The sequence below is a fragment of the Symphalangus syndactylus genome, chromosome 17 (assembly GCF_028878055.3).
Source record: "Symphalangus syndactylus isolate Jambi chromosome 17, NHGRI_mSymSyn1-v2.1_pri, whole genome shotgun sequence".
Classification (NCBI taxonomy): domain Eukaryota; kingdom Metazoa; phylum Chordata; class Mammalia; order Primates; family Hylobatidae; genus Symphalangus; species Symphalangus syndactylus.
The window spans coordinates 99573895-99580569 of record NC_072439.2 but is presented as its reverse complement, the minus strand read 5'-3'; the positions used below and the strand labels follow the sequence as shown (position 1 = coordinate 99580569).

The 6675-nt window shown below is 50.2% G+C and overlaps 1 pseudogene; it reads right to left on the bottom strand.

Moving 5' to 3' along the window:
- Positions 1–920: 920 nt before the first annotated feature.
- Positions 921–6644, bottom strand: LOC134732867 (serine/threonine-protein phosphatase 4 regulatory subunit 2-like; annotated as a pseudogene).
- Between the last annotated feature and the right edge of the window lie 31 nt (positions 6645–6675).

The window sequence follows — 6675 nt, the reverse complement described above, 5'->3', positions numbered from 1 at the left end:
AGACCCGGGGAGCAGCTGATGTTTCGCTTTGGGGGTCTTGCAGCCGCAGACCCGGGGAGCAGCTGATGTTTCACTTTGGGGGTCTTGCAGCCGCAGACCCGGGGAGGAGCTGATGTTCCGGTTTGGGTGTCTTGCCGCCACGGACCCGGGGAGGAGCTGATGTTCCAGTTTGAGGGTCTCGCAGCCGCGGACCCGGGGAGGAGCTGATGTTCCGGTTTGAGGTTCTCACAGCCACGGACCCGGGGAGGAGCTGATGTTCCAGTTTGAGGGTCTCGCAGCCGTGGACTCAGGGAGGCGCTGATGTTCCGGTTCAAGGCTCTTGCAGCCGCGGACTCGGGGAGGAGCTGATATTCCGGTTTGAGGCTCTTGCAGCCGCAGACCCGGGGAAGAGCTGATGTTCTGGTTTGAGGGTCTTGCAGCCGTGGACCCGGGGAGGAACTGATGTTCTGGTTTGACGGTCTTGCAGCCACAGTCCCGGCGAGGAACTGATTTTCCTATTTGAGGGTCTTACAGCCGCAGACCTGGGGAGGAACCGATCTTCCGGTTTGAGGGTCTTGCAGCCGTAGACCTGGAGAGGAGTTGATGTTGAGCTGATATTCCAGTTGCAGTTTGAGGGCCGGAGAGCTGATATTCCAGTTTGATGGCCATGCACCTGGAGACCCAGAGAGGAACATCTAACTGGAACATCTGCTCCCCGCAGTGCCTCCAGCTGCATCGCTCCCAAACTGGAACATCTGTTCCCACCCGGGTCTCCAGCTGCGCGGCCCTCAAACTGCAACATTGTCTACCCTCAAGTCTCCAGTTACGAGGCCCTCAGAATTGAACATGAGCTCCCCACCGGGTCTCCAGCTTCACGGCCCTGAAACTGGAACTTCAGCTTCCCACCGGCTATCCAGCTGCATGGCCCTCAAACTGGAACATCAGCTCCCCGCCAGGTCTCCAGCTGCTGGGGGCTGACAAACCTTTCATTGATTAAGTGGCCTGGGTGTCCCAGGCCCATTTATATTAGACCTCTCAGTATAGCTTGGTGCATTTCCAGGAAACATAACACCATTCATTCAATTTAAACTATTGGAATTGTTTTTCTCTGAAGAAGGATAATCACAGCTAACAACCATCACATTCTTTTCGACTCCTCTGAGAAGTTTGTCTGTTCCTGTATAGTTTCTCCTTGGATCTGTTAACAATTCACCTAGTCACTGAATAGTAAAAGGGATACCTTAAATCCAGTGACAATTTTCGATATTCTTTCCTTCATTTCATCAAAGGGAATATATTCGACATTAGGGTTGGGAGGACCTCTTGCCTCAGGAGCTGAAGTTCTGAAATCATCCATCACTTTCTCCTGTTTGAAAATAAAATAGTCTTTAAATTGGGACCACTGAATCTGTTTCTCCAGTCTTGGCTACATGACAAAGAAACTGATCCAGGACAGGACAGGCTTTCCTTTTCCCCCTCTTCTCAAAATCTTCCAGCGCCTCCTGGAGCCCCTCGACGTCCATGGCTTCCCGGAGTCCCTCACGGCCTCCGCCTCCCTCCGCGGGTCTCTTGGGGACCGGAATGCCTCCCCCCACCCCCGACGTCCTCCCACTCCCTCGCACACACTCCAGCATGCAGGGCAAGTGGGGTGGGGGGGAATGAAGGGAGCCAGGGGAAGCGTGTGAGAGAGTGAGACCGACAGAGCGAGCACCTCCCCAAGCCGCTACCACCAACCCTCCAACATGGCGCCTGGCACGTCAACCTAAAAAGTTATCTCTTGGAGGAGCGATGGATGACAGAGATTAATCTGAGAGTTACTGTTAATGGAGAAACTTAGAACTTACCATTTTTCCTGTGAGGTTTTGGTGCTCATACTGCTGTTCTGTGAGTTCTGGCAATTGAGTCTGTTCACACAGCCTGGTGATGCAGCAGGTGCCACAGAAGGACCCTGTCCCGGCTGGCCTGCTCCACTGCTATGATGGTGTGGCCTCTGATCTGTGACCGTGTCTTGAGGGGAGACCAGGCCCTTGATCACAAGCGTATCCATGGTGAGGTTCCGTGGATGGAACCTCCTGGATGTTCCTTCCTGATGTTCATCTGCTACCTTGCTATTTAATGCATCTTGTTTATAACTGTCTTCTAAATATTGAGTAGAAATAAAGCATTTGTACAGTATGGCTAAGGTATACAGAATATTGACACGTTGGACACAGAGGACCGCCACCAAGTTTAGGGAGTAGAATCTGAAGAGACATCACTTTGGATGCTCCCTGGAGGCCCTGCCTGAGTCCCGGTCCCTTCCCTTCTCCTACAGAGGGAATCACTTCCTGCTTTAGCCTTTATTATTCCCACACTTTCCTTCATAGTACGTTTCTTTCACCGTGTGTGTACATCCCTAAAAAATGTGCCATTTAGTTTTTGAACTTTGTTTTCTTTTTGAGGCAGGGTGTTGCTCTGTTGCCTCGGCTGTAGTTTTGAACTTTGATGTGAGGAAATTCTCCTGCATGGCTGCCCCTACACTGCGTGGCTCTGAGCATCTGCTCTGTGTCTGTTTTTTCCTCCATTCTCTCCCTGAGACCCACCCACACTGACATGGTTCATTTCGTTGCTGCGTGATCTCCCGTCGTCTGAGGGGAACATGGGAAATGTCTTCATCTTCCTGTGGATGAGTGTTTGGCCAGGTTGGGGCCCTTAGGACTGTGTTTTGTTGGGAACGTTCTTGGGCGTTTCTTTTGTACACAAGTGCAAGTTTCTTCTGGTCAGTAGCTTTCAAGTTTTAAAATTTCATCCCAGGTAAGAAATGTAATTTTCCTCATAACCCACAACACACACTCTTTCATATACAAGCATAACAGAAATATACTTCACAACCGTTCTTAGCAGTGCCTGGTGTTCCTGCTTCTCTCCATTCTCCCCAACACCGGCATGGATTGGGTGGTGGGATTTTTGCCCGTCTGATGGGTGTCACGTGATATCTCCCCGTTAGGCTGAGCCCCTCTTCCTGTTTTCATTAGCCATTCCTCCACATTTCCTCTTCTGTGGAGGGCCGGTTCAGCTCTTTTGCCCAGTTTCTGTGAAGTTGTTTGAGTTTTTGCACTTTTCCTTTATTATTCCTATTATTATGTTTTTGAGACAGAGTCTCACTCTGTCACCCAGGCTGGAGTGCGGTGGCGCGATCTCAGCTCACTGCAACCTCCACCTTCTGGGTTCAAATGATTCTCCTGCCTCAGCCTCCCAAGTGGCTGCGATTACAGGCACGCGCCACCATGCCCAGCTAATTTTTATATTTTTACTAGAGATGGGGTTTCACCATGTTGTCCAGGCTGGTCTGAAACTCCTGACCTCAGGTGATTCTCCCACCTCAGCCTCCCAAAGTGCTGGGATTACAGGCATGAGCCACCATGCCCAGCCTGCCTTTTTCTTTTTCAAAAGGACTCTTTGTAGATTATACCTATTCATTCCGTTGACTATCTGTGTGGCAAAGATGGGTTTGAATCCACCAGGATAAACGTGCCAGATCTCCTCTCTGATGGGAGAAGAGACAGAGAGGGATAGAAGGGTACAGAGAATCAGAGCCAAGAGGAGGCCGAGTCAGGCGGGGGTTGCAGGCTGCTGTGAGGACTTGGCTCCTTCTCTGAGTTGGGTGGGATTAGCAGGGGTTTTAAACAGAGGAACCATGGGATCTCCCTTATGCATTTCTGCCATGGTTGGCTCAGCTGAATGCACCTCTTGAACAAGACTTGGCCTTGGACACCCAGAGGCCCTTGGTTGAGGGTTTACCTCCTGGCATGGCCACTGACACATCCACGTTTGGCTCCCGCACGGCTGGGCGGCCCCGAGACCTGCTCTGCCTGGGCTTCTCATTGGTGGCATTTCTCAAGTTTGTCCCCTCTCAAGTCTGCCCCATCCAGAACACCAAACACCTCTCTCTCCTACATAGAATCCCCCATCAGCACCTCTTCCTGAGTCACAGGGCATCCCATCAACATCACAGTCCCAACCTTCCCACACGGACAAGCTCATGGGACCCCTTGATGGATCAGGACAGCGCCAGCACTAAGACGTGCCCTGAAACTCACAGGAAGAGTGGACCAAGAAGACGGGAACAGCACGGGGCACTGGGAGCTGCAAATGCCCACGATACTGTGAGAGATGGAGAAAGGTATGGCTATGGCTGGCACAAAATGTTACTCAACATTTATTAAAGGCCTAAATGGAGAACATAATGCTATCAAACCCTTAGGTAAAAACACGGGAAAATTTGTATGGCCTGGGGTTAGATGAAAAGTTCTTAGACATGACACCAAAAGCATGATTCATAAAAGATTGACAAATTAAATTTAGTCATAAATTTAAAATTGCAATTCTATAAAGCAATATAAAAATCTAAAGAGAATGAAACACAAACTATGGTCTAGAAAAAAATATTTGTGAATCACATCTCAGAACGTACTGGCACGCAGAATATATGAAGAACCATGAAAACTTAACTATAGGAAAGTAAAAACCCCAGTATTAAAGAGAGAGCAAATATTTGAATGGAGGCCTCATCAAAGAAGGTATAAGGAGGGCGTATTGCCCGAGAAAGAGGCTCAACATAGAGATGCTGGAGAAATTCCAGTCAACAGTACCTCTGCAAATCTATTAAAATGGCTAAAAACACAAAAACCATGGGTCAACCCAGGTTCTAGTGATGATGCAGAAGCTGCAGTGGGAATGGGAGGGGTCCCGCCATGCTGGAAAGTGGTCCGGGAGTTTCTTATGAAGTTAAGCACATCCTTACCACGTCATCCAGCAACCCCGTCCTGAAATGTCCCCCAAGAGAAAAAAACGTGCACACACAAACCTGCACACAAGTGTTTAGGCCTCATTCCTCATTGCCAATAACTGGAAGAACACAAAATGTCCATCGGCAGGAGAAGGCGTGAACCAACGCGGATGCTTCCACGTAAGGGGCACCGACCAGCAGTGGAAAGATGCACCCAAATGCCTCAGGTCTCCCAGGCATGCCCGGTGAAGGAAGCTAGTTTTGGTGGGCACAGGCCGAAGGATGCGGCTACATGACATCTTGAAGACAGTGCTACCGTGTCGGGGAGCAGGACGGTGGTTTCGAGGGGCTGTGGGTGGAGGGGCGAATGGAGGAGCTCTCTGGGGCGATGGCGTGAGCACCTGCACCTCACTGTGGGCTGCTGCGGCTGAGAGGCTGTACAGCAAACGCTTCATTCAGTACATGCAGACTGAAGGAGGAAGGCTCCCACAACTCAAAGAGGGTGTCACCTCCATGAAAGAAAAACATATTAAAAAAACTCAAGAAAAAACCACAAAAAGTATTTCATAAGCGGATTGACTGAGTTGACATAATCTACCTGGGAGCATGGAACTGAAACCACAGGCTTGGCAATCCCGGAGGGAGAGGGTGGAGGGTTTAGACCTCAATTGAAGGGCTCAGTACCTGGCTATAGGAAATAACATTTAAAAAGCGGCAGGGTGGAAATAATTTCTGCTGATGAGGTTGCATTTCTCCAGATAGCCGGCAGAATAAATTAAAGCAATATAGTCTTGCTCTGTTGCCCAGGCTGGAGTGCAGTGGCGCGATCTCCGCTCACTGTAAGCTCCGCGGGAGAATCTCTTGAACCCTGGAGGCAGAAGTTGCAGTGAGCAGAGATCGCGCCATTGCACTCCAGCCTGGGCAACAAGCGAAATTCTGTCTCAAACCAAACAATTAGATAACTAACCCAGGACTAAAACTGCGTAACTTAAAAAGTCTAGGAGGTACTATGTTCACTCCCTGCAAGCCAATAAAGGCCACGTCTGGGGCATACATCTAAGAAAATAATCCTAAAGATAAAGTGATGGTCACAGATATGTTCTGTACGGTGTTATTTATTAAGAGCAAAAATGGGAAACAACCCAAATATCAACAAAATGGGACTGAACCCTTGCAAATTTACTAAAATAACTCAAAACTGTTAAGCATTATGCACAAGATGAAGATTTTAATAAAGTGAAAAGACAGGAAACATAATTACTAATGATTATTGGTTTATTTTTCATGCCACTTCATTCCACAAAAAGATTTCAGATATCTTACAAAAAGACACACTAGAAATATTAAAATACTATCTGAACCAGAAGCAAAATCAGAAAGGCATATAAGCCAAAGGGATCTGCCCAGCTTTCAAAGCTGACCACAGCCGTGCGCAGTGGCTCTGTCCGTAATCCCCGCACTTGGGGAGGCCGAGGAGGGAGGATCGCTTGAGGCCACGAGTTCGAGACCAACCTGGGCAACAGAGCAAGATCCCGCCTCTACAAAAAATTTAAAAATTAGCCGGAAACCAGAGGCTGGGGACAGGGTGAGGATCGCTCCCGCCCCTCGGAGGCGGGAGACCGAGGGTCACTCCTGGTCACTAGAGGCCGGAGGCCCCGGACCGCTCCCGCCCACCTTCGCGGACGAGCGCCGCCCCTCCCACCCCATTCCCTGCGGTCTGAACGTTCAGACCCTCTCGGTCTGGGAGATCCCGGAGAACCACCCACGGGGCTTTAAAAAATGTTGGTGCTCAACACCTCCCCGAAATAGGGCCCGCCCTATCTCGGTCGGGGAGCGCGGGGCCTCCGTGTCCACCCAGCGCCACTGACCGCGGGTCCGCTTTGCGCAGGCGCGGCATCCCCTTTAGCCCCCGCCCGGGCGCGGCGTGC